Here is a 17,070-nt window from a genome sequence, read left to right as displayed (position 1 = left end):
GTTCGCTCGAACTCTTGTTTTCTTTATTCACATAAAATTTTACAAGTTCTTTTGAATATTTCCTTTCGAACCTTTGACGTTTTATAATTTTCACATCTCGACAGCCTTTGTGGTCGGCAATGCTCTTGTTATTCTGACGTCACAAGAAATCTTGGATGGTTGTGATCACATACGATGGCGATGAAGTAATCTGTACACATTGGTGGGATTAAATAAATATCTACATCCTGTTTCCATTTGCAAACGTGCAGACGTGGTCGCTAACTACGGGCCTTATGAGAACGCTCATGGTCACTAAGAGGGCAATGGAGAGAGCTATGCACGGAGTTTATCTCGCGAAATCGAATAAAAAATGAGGAGATCCGTAGGAGAACCAAAGTCACCGACATAGCGCAAATAATTGCGAAACTGAAGTGGCAGTGGGCAGAGCACATAGCTCGACGGACAGATGGCCGTTGGGACAGTAATGTTCTCGAATGGCGACCACGTACCAGAAGACCCAGTGTTGGTAGGTCCCCACAAGATGACTGACAATCTGGTCAAGATCGTCGGAATACGTTGGATGAGAGCAGCGCAGGACCGATCGCCGTGGAGATCTTTGCGGAAGGCCTTTGTTCAGCAGTGGACGTCTTCCGGCTGATGGTGATGATTCCGATAATTTGAATTGAAATTGAATTTAGTTAAATCATTTTCACGGAACTAAACCAACTAATAAAAATATGAGTTGATCTAACAGCCGCTACCTTTTTTGTAACAATATAAGCATCTAAATAATAAATATAATATTATTACTGTTACTTAAATTTAAATTTAAATTTCCTGCCAGAATACCACGACATCTATGTGACTTGTTTGAGCCAAGTTTCTGTAAAACCAATCTAGGACGTGATTCACCTGTGGTACGCATTTCTCGCCGCTATAATGACTATACAAAGAAAAGTCCAAATATCGACATTAATTTTGATAGTCTTAACAACTTTAAATTAAAGCTTATTAAGTGTGACCTATCTACAGCCTCAGAATGTAATACCTAGATAGTCTTATATAATAAATTGCTTGGATTACTGCATTCACAGATTTGTAATTAATATAAATAGCTCGTAATTTACTAATTTTAATTAATATTTTTTTTTTCTTTTGATTTCTCCTTACTAATAATTTTTGTAACAGAAAGCATGCTGTGATTACCTTTAATTGTAGGAAAAGTTAAATTTTATAAGTAATGCAATGTAATTCTTAAAACTGTAACTACTATTTCTTATGCTGGTGATCCATTAAATAAAAAAAAATATATTATGATACCATAGCTCATAAATGGATATATAAGCGGTTTGATAAGTTAAATATTTGCTATATTCAGTTTGCTCTAAATATAAAAAGAAAATATAAGGATAGTTTGAAGAGCCTTTGCAAGTGATTAATTCACTATTTATTTATTTATTTTTGCATAATATTAGGCATTCCGCTATTTTAATTTTCCTCACATAAAAAATCAGTAATAAAATAACGAATAGACATCCGGCGTTTAAAACCAAATACTCTCTGGAACATTTAAGCAAGGAAACGTAAAAAACCGGTTAGAGCTTTAAAAGAACCATTGTTTACCGCGTCTACCGTCAATCTATCACAGTCGAAGATAAAAGCACTGGATGTCCAAACCATTTTATACTGTGAATCAAAGGGGAGACGTAACCATAACAAAACTTGACGCCAAGTCAATTTGACAACAAGCCGTCCGCGATCGTTTGTGACTATGAGTGAATCTAATAACTCTTTATTGCCATTCACATTGAAGCCATTAAGTCAGCGATTTGAATTTAATTCTGAGGGTAATTTAAAACTTTTTGTGTAGAGATACAGATTTAAATAGATAGATATCTAAATAGACAATGTAGCTTAGACTTTTAGGCATAATCGTGCCCGCAATAGCAAGAGAGTTTTAGCAAAAGTTATTTTAAGAAAACCAGGAATAACCACTAATTTATACGGTATTTCAACGTTTAGATTAATCAAAGAAAATAGAAATCGTCAAATTTAACATCGATTGAAATTTAGCCCATTTACACATTTCGAATTAATATTTAATCCACAGTACTAACGGCCAAAAATAAGCTCTGGCCCCTGGCATACTTTTATTAAAGCTTTCTTATTCTTGGAACTCTTGTCTGACCCATTTTAAGATGACTGATACTGGAATGATCACATAGGTATTCTCTTCTCATTATTCCCACCAATTTCCAATATAAATGTGCAATCCGTTTATTCTCTCTACGTGTCATAGTAATATATCAAATATCTTGAATATAGTAATTACTTCACACTAAGCTAGAGGGCAAATCGAGTAACTTTACGGTGATGGAAAATAATGTCGCTGTGCGGGGACACTGGGCATTATCAAAAAGCCATCTAACATTTTTTCTCAAACTCGCCATAAACAATATAACTTAAAAGCACGTATTCGATTCGCGACGAAAACTTCATATTTTTGTGTATTTTCCAGGGCTATATCGGAATCATTTGAGTAAATTATTCGATAATTAAAACGATTTTAGCCTTGATTTAGTGCACTACAGAGATTTTTTTATTAGATAAAATAATAAAATAAGTTTTTTAAAGAGAACGCAAATCGATTTGTAGTACGAAAGTAGTCACGAAAACAAACGTCAGACTTATCTTTTAAGACAAATACACCAACACATAATCTTAAAGCGCCCAATAACGAAAAGATGCCCATAATATATTAAATAAGCAAAATTAAAAAAAATACAAAATCGATTCACTGTAACATTATTTTAACTAGTATTCGAATAGAAAGTTAAATATTAAATGAAAGTTAACACAGGTATTGTTAAATATACATTTTTTTTCAGTCAAATTTATGAACCGGTTTATTTTACACAATTATTTTAAAAACCTCGCGGGCCACCATTTGCTGATCAATCCGTGCCGGGCGCACTTTTAAGAATGTATAATAAATATGAAATATTCCGCTTTCGCTACTTCAAAGCGCTACACTGCCGGTTTACTGGCCACACCACCACAGCTTTCGGTAGAGATCAAAGATTTAAAAATAGCCCAAGTTGACTGCAGACATCACATATCGTAAACGTTTTCGTAATTGGAAGAGCGGTGATGTAAACACTGATTGTACAATGACCCACTAATTTCGGAATTACTAAATTTATGCATTTTTAATATGCTTTGAAAAATAAAATATTTAACATTTGTTTTGTTATAGATAATTATTGCACTGTGATGAAATGAAATGCTAAGCCGTTAATTGTTACAATTTTTTTGTTATCATTGTTTATTTTTACCAGTGGGAGGCTATTTTGCTCAGGATGGCGGGTAGATTATGGGTACTACAACGGCTATTTCTGCCGTGAAGCAGTAATGTGTAAGCCTTACTGTGTTTCGGTCTGAAGGGCACCGTAGCTAGTGAAATTACTGGGTGAAATGGGACCTAACATCTTATGTTTCAAGTTGACGAAGACAAGAATTTTGGGGTACTTCAAGAATCCTGAGCAGCACTGCATTGTTATGGGCAAGGCATATCAATTACCATCAACTGAAAGTCCTGCTCGTCTCGTCCCTTATTTTCATAAAAAAAATATAAGGTTTGTAAATATAGCTACAATACTTAGATCATTTATAGGTCTAGATAGACTTTGACAGCTGTGAAGACGTTGAAAAAATTGAGGTTGACTGTTAACAGTCAAGTTAACAGTCACTAGAGCTTAACCTCTATTTTAAGAAATGCACGCACACCAACAAAAAGTGACATATAATCCGCAAGTGTAAGACGTAGCTTCTCACGCATTCTAAAGTAACAAACCTGGCCTGATTTCATCAATTGTCTAGCAGCAATGGGCTCTATCTAAACGTATAAATTGTCTAAGCTATAATCATTATTTAGTTATTTATTTATTTATTAATTAGGATTTCTAACAACAAGTACACTAATACAAAAATAAAAACAATACAATTAAATTAATACTAAGTGTCTTATCACTTACAGGAAATCACAGCATGCACAGAATTTTACTTAATTAAGATAACAACACACTTATTTTTTTATTGCATACATAAAATAGTAGAAAAATTAATAAGCATAGATTCAAGATCCTGTTTGGGTAATATTATTAAAGATATCTCTTTGAAGAATAATTTTCTTAAAGTTTGAGGAAGCGAAAATATCTAAGGAATCCTTGTTATACTGATCATACAGGGTATACATTCGTGACAATGGGCAGAATTTTCTTAGATTAGTGCGACAATTTGGTAATGAAAATAAGATTTGCCGCTGACATGATCTTGGAATTCTATTTGGTATATGAAATCTAACTTTGCTGAGTAATATTACCTTTCGAGTAATATTACGTTTGTTCCCAGCTTGAGGCGCGGACTGACTAGGATTGTAAACGCTACAACCGATAGTACAATATTTGTGTTGATCATGTGGCTAAGCTGCAAATGGGCATTTATATTACTGGTTTTCTTTTGTTTATTCAAAAAATACATATTAAATTGAATAATTGTTCGGTTTAAGTTTTATAAAAATACTAATTCTATTAAGTTATTTTAAAAAAGAATATTGTTATCGCTGAAAATTCAGAGATTTTTAAATCCAAAGTTTATATTTAGCAACTTCCAAATTTTTTATTGGATATTTCAAATTATATATCAATATTCTATTCGGTTCTAATTCTTTTTTATGTCCTTCTTTATGTACTGTATTTTTTGCGTCGGAATATTTTAATTGCGTCTTATTGTAATCGACTCTCTAAGAAATTAATTTTTGTGGATATTGAGGTATGACCGCGCCTTAAGCACCTTCATGATTTAATAACATTTCTTGCTATTACAGACACTCGTCCATCAGATTGGAATACATTCGCTGTTAATCAGCTGATCTCTGCTCCAAACACCGTAGTTATTCACAAACGTGTCTTCGAAGCGATTCTAAGTGGAAGATCAGGCACGACCAACACTCCTTTTAAATATCGTGAATATTTCTTACTTCGAAACTGAATTATTGTACAAGATTGGATTACGATAGTTTCTGAAGTCGAATTTGTGTTTTAATGAAGACTATACTAGAAATGCTTTGCAACTAATTGTTTTTAATGTGTACTTTTTAGGGTTCTGGAGTCACATATCTAAAAGTGGAACCCTTATAGATTTGTCATGTCTGTCAGTCTGTCACAGCTACTTTTTTCCGAAACTATAAGAACTATACTGTTGAAACTAGGTAAGTAGATCTATTCTGTGAACCGCATTAAGATTTTCACACATAAAAAGAAAACAACAATAAATCTTGGGTGTTGGGGATACTTAAAACTGAAATTCAAATTGTTTTTTCATAAAACCCATGCCTTAGGTAGGTAGGAGATGGATAGGTCTTCAAAAATGATAGTGAGGTTAAAAATATATGATGTATGGTTGATGATTTGAATGAGATTTAGTATGAAGTTTTTTTAATATGTCATAAATCGTTACAACGAACTACAAGAACTTTATACTATGTAACTTGCTGCTTCGGAACTTGCCGGCTTTTAATATTAATGTATTTTTCTAATTTAAAGAAAGTCTATATGATTTTAACAAGCCTATTGGCTCGATGTATAACTTATAACTAGTATATCTATTAATCTGTGTATCATTGTATATAATATATAAGAGAAAAATTTACATATACTCAAGAAGAATACGTATTGGAAGACAATACAGTAATATTTTAACTTTGGCATAAAATACTGACTACTCTTAAATAGAAAAAAAAAACTAAAACATGATTTATTAAAAGTAATATTATACACCGATCAAATGGCTATGCGTCCATATACAAAAAAAAGCTATCATTAGGCATCTAGTGTGCTACATACGTTAAGCCCTGTCTATCCCAATATACACGGGGCACACTAAAAGTTTTGCATTTCCAGCTAATCGGAACTATTTGAATTTCGAATCTTATATATATATTTTGACACGTTGCAACCTTCTTAGTAATAAAAAAAAAAATTGGCGGGAAATCATTTGTCATATTTTGTTTTTAATCACACATCAAAGTTCTACGTACGCACCGAAAATGGAATTAAGTCGAAAAGATTTTAGAGCGATGATTTTTGATGATTTAAAAGTTCTCTGTCTCCGCAATACTGTGCCGCTAGTTTTCATAATGCTTTTGGGAGAGAAGCACCTTGCTTGAGCACCCTGAGGCGATGGTTTGCTGAATTTGAGAGAGGTCGGGTTTTTTTACATGACGCATTTCACGAAGGGCGGCCTTCAACTGCCGTCAACGAAAATAAAGTGGCTACTGTTAAGCGGGCCATTGAAGAAAACGTGTGGAACCTATGAGACAATTAGAGGACTATTGGGGATTGGTATGAGCCTAATTGGGAAAATTTTACTCGTATAATTAAATAAATTTGTACCTGAGTATAAACCAAGAAAATAAAAAATTTACAAATAGACTTGTAGTTTAGTTGCTTGTTGTTTATTCGGACGAATAACCTTTCCCACGTTTATTTTCAATGCTTGACATTCGTAAACTTCAGAATTATCATTGCATTGACAGTATTGTCAGCAATATAGTCAAAATTTTGAATATTCTTGTTTTATTCTCATTATAACTTTATAACAAGATTATTTGTAAAGCCGTATGACTTTAAAGATCAAATTTTGCACAGTCATCACACTTCATACCTATACAAGTCATCCTGTGAAGTTAGCAATCGAATCATTTTTTTTTGGCTAAGATAGCACGATGTTTAGATTTGGTAAGATGTTTAGATTAAATCAAATTAAATATCTAGGTTCAAAACTTCGGCGTTGCTCTAATACTCGTATAGCGAACACTGTTTAGCCAATCAGCTCGTGAATATGCGACACACGTACTGATATCGCACGGAACAACGTATCGAATAACATTTTAATTGCTCTACCGGAGAGTCTCCCAGCCATTAACCAACGTCCATAATTGTAGAGGTTGAGCTACCAGCTAATCCGATTTGAACTAACGACGTTTCTACAAGCCCTTTGCCAATCAATACACATTACCCTGGTGGCTTGGGCACGGGGAAGGTCGCTGGTGTGGGACGCGACTTGCGCTGACACACTGGCTCCTTCTCATGTCAGAGTTACGTCAGTTGGTACTTGGGCTGCTGTTTCGACTGCCAAGGACGGCAAGCGTCGCAAATATCTTGGTCTCAGTGAGTCATACATCTTTGTGCCGTTTGGTGTAGAGATACTTGGCCCCCCAGATAATGTACAAATACTATTTTTCCGCCACAATAACGCTATTGGAAACCCAAGCGCTGGGAGCTACTTCGGTCAACGGATCAGCCTATCTATACATCGCGGAATTGCTGCCAGTATTCTTGGTACGCTTTCACGTAATGATAGTTTTAATTTTGTGTAGTCATAGTATTGTAAATATAGTTATAACTTATAAGAGTTGTTTTGTTTGAATAAATACAGATTATACACATGATATTAAACATTTACCCCGTAAGCGCAGACGCACGCGTTTCCGAATTGGATAAGCGAAAATATTCCGTATGACAATCACATTGGATACTTTTTTTATGACAATAAGAGACGAAATGAGCAGGATGTTCAGCTGATGGTAATTGATACGTCCTGACCATTACAGTGCAGTGCCGCTCAGGATTCTTGATAACCCCAAAAATTCTGAGCGGCACTACAATTGCGCTCGTCACCTTGAGACATAAGATGTTCAGTATAGTTTGCCCAATAATTTCACTAGCTACAGCGCCTTAAACACAATAATGCTTACACATTACTGCTTTACGACAGAAATAGGCGCCGTTGTGGTACCCATAATCTATCCGGGATTCTGTGCAAAGGAGCCTACAACTGGCACGTCCGGAATCAAAACTCATTGAACTTTCTCGTCAAAGACCGGTAACGCTCCTGTGATTCCTCTGGTGTTGGAGGATATTATGGACGACGGTGGTCACTCAGCATCACGTGATCAGTACGCTTGTGGCGGCGTGGTCGGGCGGATCGTACTCGTGTAACGCATTGAGTATTTAAAGTTTGAGTATTTTCTTTGCATCACTTTATAAATACTGTTTTAAAGTAATATGTTAAATAATGACTTAGAAAAGGGGAAATGGGTTCCTTTCCACTTCTCATTAAACCTCAACCTTTTCCGAGGTGGATGGTAGATGGTAAGATGTAACTATACCAGTGGGAGGCTCCTTTACACAGGATGCCGGCTAAATTATGGGTACCAAAACGACGCCTATTTCTGCTATGAAGCAGTAATGTGTAAGCATTACTGTGTTTCGGTCTGAAGGGCGCCGTAGCTAGTGAAATTACTGGGCAAATGAGACTTAACATATTATTATGTCTCAAGGTGACAAGCGTATTTTTAGTGCCCCAAATAATTTTTGGCTTTTTCCAAAAATCCTGAGTGGCACTGCATTGTAATGTGCAGGCCGTTACAACTATCATCAGATGTACGTCATGCTCGTCTCGTCCCTTATACACAAAAAGAAACTAAGATTTTGTTTGTCAATAATGTTAATATAACGTTGCGGCTAGTTCATGAATAAGGTTCAATGAAATCGAATGTGACAACCACATTACAGTCAATGGTTTGATTACATTTCTTGCTTATAGTTATAATTAGAGTATAAAAAAAGTCTCGTTTTCCCATGAACACCTTATTAATGGGACTGGAATCTGGTTTATATGTGTTTATAAACAGGTTAGGACATGTCATTAGAATTATAGTAGAACTTCCCATGAAACTAGTTACTGTATAACAATCAATAAAAGACAGTGTGGGTCAGTATGGTTCATTTGTAGCTTTGCAGTGAAACGACTTAAGGCGAAGAGTAAGCAGAAAACACGCAAAATTGGTGTTTTTAGACAAGTTTTGTGGTGAAAGTATAGCATTTGGAGCTATGAACACTACTTAATCCTGTTACACATATCCTTAAGTCTTATTTGTAGGTTGCTATTGCTTGCTGTTGGTTATGGTTAACACTGCGGAGCCTTTTTGAACTAGCACTTTTCTTTGAAATTAAATAAGTTTTTTGGCATGGCGTGACGCATTTTTTGGTACTTCTCTCAGAAAAGTTATTCTTATAGCTTGTACTTTTTTGTGTAGGTTCATTTATTCAGATTAGTAATGAATAACGAGGATTGTAAGCATATAAACTGTTTTCCACCCAAGAATTTTGAAAATATTGGCTTTGTTACATCGATGGTGGGCCGGCAGCCATGAACTCATATCGCTCAAGGTCGTCGTTTAGTGTCGTCTTAAGAGCGGCTAACCCGTCATATTTTTCACACAAATGTTCGTACGTGATAACGCCGTTTTTTTATTTATTTAAATAAGGTACGAGACTAGCAGAACGTTCAGCTGATGATAATTGATACGCCCTACCCATTACAACTTGAAAAACCCAAAAATTCTGAGCGGCACTACAAATGCGCTCGTCACCTTGAGACATATCATGTTAGACTTAGTGAGACTTCACTTGCCCAGTAATTTCACTAGCTACGGCGCCCTTTAGACCGAAAAACAGTAAAGTTTGCACATTACTGCTTCACGGCAGAAATAGGCGCCGTTGTGATACCCATAATCTAGCCGGCTTCCTGTGCAAAGGAGCCTCCCACTGGTAATGCATCTTTCTTTAAAAATACTTACAGGTATGGTTATGGTTTGTAAAAGGCATAAAAGGCTTTTATTTTCTCAAAATTAATACCTTTAGAATTATTTTTGATGTCATTTCTAATATACTAAATACTACTACCGCTTCGGAAACAAATGGCGCTCTGAGATAGAAGAAGCGGCGCAAGACACTCTCCCAGCATTCTTTTAAAGCGGCTTTGTAACAGTTCAGTGCAGTCCTGTTTCACTGAAAGCAATCAAATCAAATAAAAAATCAAATCAAAATCAGTTTATTCACGTAGAACACGGAAATGACACTTCTGAATGTCAAAAAAATAAATTTTTCTTATTGAATCTACCGCTACTTCGTAAGGGTTGAGCTAATGAGAAGAATTAGCAAGAAACACATTGCCACTCTTTTATATCAAGATTTACATTTAAATACATCGATTTAAAAATCATTTCAAATTACAATATAATATGTAAAATATAAAATGATGCATCTGACACACTCAAACGTCAAATAGTCAATGTCTTACACGAGTAAGTCGAAAAAGGTAAATGTAAATTAATACAAAAGTTATTGAGTACAGTAGCTGCATCGTGCACATACACCATAAATAAATAAAGGTATTCTGTGAGCATTTTATAAGCGATGTCATCTATAGTGATAGCCAGTGTTAATAAAAGCTCACTGCTAAGACTGATTCTTTTCATGAATCTTACTATATCTTTTGTATAGAGCTGACGTTTCTCAAAAAGTTGAAGAATTGGACTTCCCAAAAAGATACAAGAAGATGATGAGAGTGATCTTATAGGTATCTTGTGAATTATATCTTGGTTTCTATCGAGGCAGAATATACAAATTTCAAGAAATAATTACCTTCTATATATCTGCTTTTTTGCACAAATTCTATATGAAATTTGGCCGTTCATAACGTACTCATTATTATAATAAATTGTAAAAGTAAAGAAAATATTGCGATAGAAACTTCGCACATGTAATACGATGAACTGATAATATGATGAACATATTTTATTTCACAAATTTGTAAGGACTAGGTACTCAAAAACATTTATGTCCTGGAAGAAGTTAGGAATAGACTCCTGAGCGGCACTGTATTGTTATGGGCAAGGCGTAACAATTACCGCCTCGTCCCTTATTTTCAAAAAAAAAAAAAGAACTTAGTAGGTTCATTAATGTACCGGAGTCGTCTCAGACGGAAGCAGACTGCATGTAGAGTCTAAGTTATATATTACTAGCTGACCCGACAGACGTTGTTCTGTATATAATAAATAAAATTGTGTTTTTTTTTTAGGAATTTGTCAACGAATTGCTTCGTAAAAATGCACCCTGTTGCTGTAATAAAATTGTTTCACAGCATAATTACTGTCAAACCGTTGTATCAATAAATTCGACGGGGTACGCATCACTGGAAAAACAAATATGTTGTTTTTATTTAATTCCAAGCATTTTCCTATTTATTCACCTTTTAAACCTTCCCTATACTTCCACGAATAATTCAAGACCAAAATTATCCAAATCGGTCCAGCCATTCTCGAGTTTTAGCGAGACTAACGAACAGCAATTCAGTATTTATATATATAGATAGATCGATTTGCTAGCACTTCGGGTAAGTAACCCTCAAAACGTCAAATAACTTAATTAATTTTACCCAACCTCATAAAATTTGTAGTAATAGTTTACGAATTAAAAAGTAATATAATCCTTCATAAATAACAGCCGGTAACTGTAGCCCGTAGAGACATATAAATCAAATATATAAAAGAAGAAAACATTTTTTATAAAAATCACGATACTTTTAAGTAAACAGAATGATACGACCTCAAATAAATCATAAGCCTCGCTTGACGGCAGCGAGCGAGATCCAACAATAAAATACTTAGTGTAGGCTTTATTTATTTCTATACGATCTCTAATGATTTCTAATGAAAAGAGCTTCTGATGTGCCTACAGTATTTTATTATACGCTGTGATGTAAAAGAAACCAGCCGTATTCAGATTTCGTTTTATTAAGGCGCGGTCATACCTCAATATCCAAAAAAAATAGTTTCTTAGAGAGTCGATTACAATAAGACGCAATGAAAATATTCCAACGCAAAAAATACAGTACAAAAAGAAGAACATAAAGAAGAATTAGAACCGAATAGAATATTTATATAAAATTTGAAATATCCAATAAAAAATTTGGAAGTCTGAAAATCTCTGAATTTTCAGCGATAACAATATTCTTTTTTAAAAGAACTTAATAGAATTAGTATTTTTTTAAAATTTAAACAGAACAATTATTCAATTTAATATGTATTTTTTGAATAAACAAAACAAAACCATTAAAATAAATGCCCATTTGCAGCTTAGCCACATGATCAACACAAATATTTTACTATTTATTGGTTGTAGCGTTTACAATCCTAGTTAGTTCGCGCCTTAATACATTCTTAAGTGGCTGCTTTGTTTTGTGTATTTCAGGTCAAAGTCAAAGTCAATAAATCTAATAAATTAGGCTAAAACTAAGCGTTTTAGAATCGTCACTATAAATATTTCTTTTAAATTACTCAATCTACCATATGTTCGGGAAAAGTAGAGCTCGTGAGAAAAACATACAATAAACTCAACGGCCACTCTTTTCAATCAATACAGTATATATATATGAATCGTGTTCAAGGGTAAAATCATTTTAAATATCAAATATTTCATAAAAAGTACTAAGGCAACAAAAACATGTTAACAATGGTACCGAACCCTTAGTTGAAACAGTAGTAAGCCATTTTATCCCCGGACGTATAAAGTTAATGACTCGACGACTTTTTAATCAATTCCCATTGTTTGTTGTTCCGATTATTAAAAAAAACAATAGCGTCAGAGCTTAATCAATTAGTGGTCGAATATAAATAAGATCCATTGATGTGTTGAGTAATGAAGCGAGGATGGAACAGGAATGGTCACGGAATCAGGTTTCAATGAGCGAGTGACTCCCACGCGCCGAATAGAACAATTTTTCTAATAACGTTTAATTACCTTTGCATGAATTCTGATCCAGTATTTCGTAAGTTAATGTTTTCTTGTAAAATTAGATTGTTTGATCACTCCAGTAAACTTTTAGAAAGGAAATTATACGGTTTGAGCAAATTTTGGAAAAAATGTGAAAAAGGTCGTCCCTTTTTCACATTTTTTCCAAAATTTGTGAGCAATTCACCTAATTGAAAGATACTCCTGCCAATTACAATAACGTTCAGGATTCTTGAAAAACAATGCGTTTTCAAGGAACTTTCTTCCACGTACAACTAAGCTGTGGAATGAGCTTTCTAGAGTACCTTTCTAAAAGGCATACACCGCTTCTGTGATTCCTCTGGTATGTGAGGACTAACATAACATGCTCGGAGTTTCCCTGCTAGATCGAATCAGAAATGATATGGTAACTTTGGTTCTCCTACGGATAGGAGATCCAAACCAAAAGTTACCAACATAGTCCAAATGATTGCGAATCTGAAGTGGCAGTGCGCAGGGCACATAGTAGTATTGGTAGGCCCCCCACAAGATGGACCGACGATCTGGTGTCAAGATTCCCGGAATACGTTGGATGAGGGCAGCGCAGGACCGATCGTCGTTGGAAATTTTTAGGGGAATCCTTTGTCCAGCAGCGGATATCTTCCGGCTGATTATGATGTTGATGATGAGAACAAACGAGCGTACGAGTAACCTGGTGTGAAGTGATCACCGCTGCCCACATTCTCTTGCAACACCAGAGAGTCACAGGAGTGTGCCGGCCTTTAAGGAAGATGTACGCGCTTTCTTTGAAGGTATAAACAGCACAAATAAAAATCTGCAGGAATTAAAAGGCTTTATTTTTGGAATCAATAAATGTGTCCCTAATTATGACGAAAAACCATTTCTAAATATAAAATTATTTCGAATTCAAAATAATTTGTTATAAAATATATGCATTTTATCACTGAAATTATAATTTTGAAGTAGGCTGTATTGTTATATTATGTAATGATTCACATTAAGTTTTGCGTATGCTTAAAAACACTTGCGCACCATTTCAGTTTTAATAATTAAACAAATTTAAATGCAATATATGTTTGTTTTTTCCTAGCAAGTGTGTTGAAAAAGTGCGTATGAGACTCGTGAGCAAGTTGTATGGCTATTTGTAATTAATCACCTTACATTGGACGTATGCAAAAATGGAAACTAGTCGGCATGTATACAGCCGACCAATCGGCTAGTCAGCTAGTCGGCTAGTCGGCCAAAGTCATCATCGGCACATCTCCAATTATATTTATTTCATTATGTTTAGTTTCATTAGCCCATTAATTTCATTAGCTATGGCGCTTCGATCTAAACGTGAAGTTTGAATGGCAATGCATGTTTAGCTAACAGCCACATTTTTTATGCAATCTTTAGTTAAAAAATATTTTGAATCCAGTGTCCAGATTGTATGCCATGCATCAATAAATCCCTGATCTTCATTAGATATTAAATATAGATTAAAAGAGAATTCCATAGATTAGTTATTGGAATGCAGAAAGCAAATTTAGGATTACGAATTTATACAGAAATTGCCCGTAAATGACATAATTCTAAACTAAATATGGAATGCCGAAACTTGGCGGACAAACTATTTTTATGCACCCCCACGTAAGGGGTTATGCTTCTCGTAAAAAGAAAAAAACTATGAAAACTTTTTAACGACTTCATTCTTTGCTCTTGCTTGGCTTCCCTGGGGATCTCTTCAAATTTCGGGATATAATGTAGCCTATGTTCATTCTCTTAACTCAAACTATGTCCAAACTGAGTTTCTTCATCTTTGAGGTTCGTAGTTTGGCCGTGATAGAGTTAAATCAAACAAAGCAACATTCTCAAAAATTATTTTTTACACAGAAATAAAATTTGAAAACAAAATTTTATGAACGAAGCAGGACTCGAAACCACGACCGCTCGCGTTCCGTACGAGTGCTCTTTCGACTGAGCTAACCGTTCGAGTGACGTATCGTCATAAAAAATTGCATGCCTTGTTCAACTCTCAGGTTGTCGCTTCATCTCCAGGATCTATTTTACAGTTGATAAGATGCTCAACCAAAATATTTTCATATTAAGAAATTGAGTTGAGATTTCGCTCTTGTTAATCTAAGCAATTTAGTAAGTTATACGTCATTCACTCAACATAAATGACTTTCTTAATGATACGATAGTTTGTGTAATAGAGCAAGCGCCGTCAGGCACAGGCACTTTGTGGAATCAATTACCGGCTACGGTTTTCCCGAAGAGATACGACTTAGGGAACTTCAAGAAAAAAGCATACTCCCACCTTAAAGGCTGGCAACGCATTTCTTGACACACCTGTTTTTGCGGTTGTCCATGGGCGGTTGCCTCACCTCTTCCCATCCCGTGAGCCTCTTGACAGTTTGCCCACTCTTTTATAAAAAAAGGGCTTTTTCAATTATACATTCGTTATGAATTTTGATACTAAAAAAATACTAATTGAGCCCGTTCGTTTTCTGGGGCATTAATTACCGAATGAGTAGTAGTTTTTGACTTACTTAAGTGATTTCATATCCTATTCTGAATAAAAATATGATTGGCATAAAAGACATTTATTTTCTCAAAATTGATTCCTTTAGAATTCTTTTTGATGACATTTCTAATATACTGGATACTACTACCGCTTCGGAAACAACTGGCGCTCTGAGAGAGAAGAAGCGGCGTAAGAAACTCTCCTCTTTGAATTTGAATCTTGGTTAATTTATGTTACAACCATATTTATTTCATCGGATCTTTAAATGACCATTCCAAATCCTATTAGAATCTTCTAAGAGGTGTAAGATCTTATCAGTATAAAATAAAATTTAATGTCTTGTTAACATTTATAGTAATGTCAGCATAAAATTTTATTACCAAATTAACGATATTCTTAAAGGAATAATGTTACTGATATTGGTATTTTTTGGATTTTATAATGAATACATTTATTGAAAAGAACTGTCAAAAAACGTTAATGTGGTAAAGGTTGCATTGACATAAATGATTTTCTTAATGTTGGGAATGGGGTAAATTTTCTTGTGACAAAAATTTAATAAAAAAACAAGAATCCCACCGTATTTTTTGCGCTCGTTCTTCTCAGGTAGCATAAATTTTCGAATGGTTGGTAGTTTTTGACGTTGAAGAAGTGATTTTAAATACTATTTTGAATTAAAATATGTAAACGTTATTGATTTCTTTTAAACTCTACCGCTTCGAAATGAGGTAGAGTTTGAAAACTGTTGTGTTATGTCTTTGTTTGTTTAATAAACATTGTGAATGACTTAATACTTAATTCCAAACCAATGAATCGCATTAATGTCAAAAAAAAATGTTTTTATTCTTTATTTTGTTCTACAAAGTCATACAGTATAGATATACAGTTACTACTACTCGCGTTAAACCTCATTTTCAATGTAACTCTATGGTAAATGTTTGAAGCTGAATAACTTTTGATCCCGACCACCTAGACCTACTGAATATCATCAAAATTGGTTCAGTAGTTTAGGCGTGAAAGCATAACAAACAAACTTACAGTCACATTTATAATATTAGAAGGGATATAGACAATAGTTTTGAAATTATGATATATGATAAGATGTTCAGTGCGCCCGAAAAAGTTTTCACTTCAAAATATCACAGTTTAAGAGGATTCTAATAAGAAATAGTGTTACCAATACTATACCATACTATAATTATTTCACATGTTGATAAAATGCAAACAGAATAACTTTTGTTTTATTCACAGTGTGTGCTATTAATGTATATTCTTTTATCCATACTTTTGATTCTTAATGAGTCTTATGAAAATTTATGAATATTTTTGTTGCGTCCTTTGTATTTATATTAAATATTATAATTTTGTGACTATAATTATTGATTTTGAAAGGTGGCAATGAGTTTCTAGCCATTTCTCATTAACTTTTTCCGAAGTAGTTTAGTGTATCGTTAATTTAAATACTAGTAGGTAGTACCTATTATAAGCTTTCTTCTCTTTCAGAGATGAAAACCCATTTTTGAGTATGGGCTCCACTAAAGCCTTCCATCTCTCTGTAACTTGTCCGTGTTTTCTCCAATGGTTTCCTGGTCTATACAATATACCTCTAACCCTATCATTGCTGGGAAAAGAGGTGTTGGAAGAAGAAGACTTAAGAGCCAAGAGGCTCAGAACTTTAAGGGAGTGGACTGGTACAAAGACAGTCCAAGAACTATTCCGCTTAGCCATGGACAACGAAGAGTTTAAGAAGCTGACTGCTGACCTCCAGTTATGGAGAGGCACGTGAAGAAGAAGAAGTCCTATATTTAAATAATAGCTTGTAAGTAAAAAATGGAACTCTCAAGCGTGTGTCCGCGCCCACTCAAAGTATTTCAATTTTTT

At 34.4% G+C, this 17,070-nt stretch overlaps 1 protein-coding gene across 5 annotated transcripts in view; it reads right to left on the bottom strand.

The window, feature by feature from the left end:
* The window catches only part of LOC126964921 (uncharacterized), a 648,802-nt gene that overhangs the window by 630,599 nt on the left and 1,133 nt on the right, over window positions 1–17,070 (bottom strand). The window lies entirely within an intron of this gene.

This window comes from Leptidea sinapis, chromosome 6, assembly GCF_905404315.1.
Source record: "Leptidea sinapis chromosome 6, ilLepSina1.1, whole genome shotgun sequence".
NCBI classification, from domain to species: domain Eukaryota; kingdom Metazoa; phylum Arthropoda; class Insecta; order Lepidoptera; family Pieridae; genus Leptidea; species Leptidea sinapis.
The sequence above is the reverse complement of the archived record's forward strand: the minus strand, read 5'-3'. Positions and strand labels throughout refer to the sequence as shown.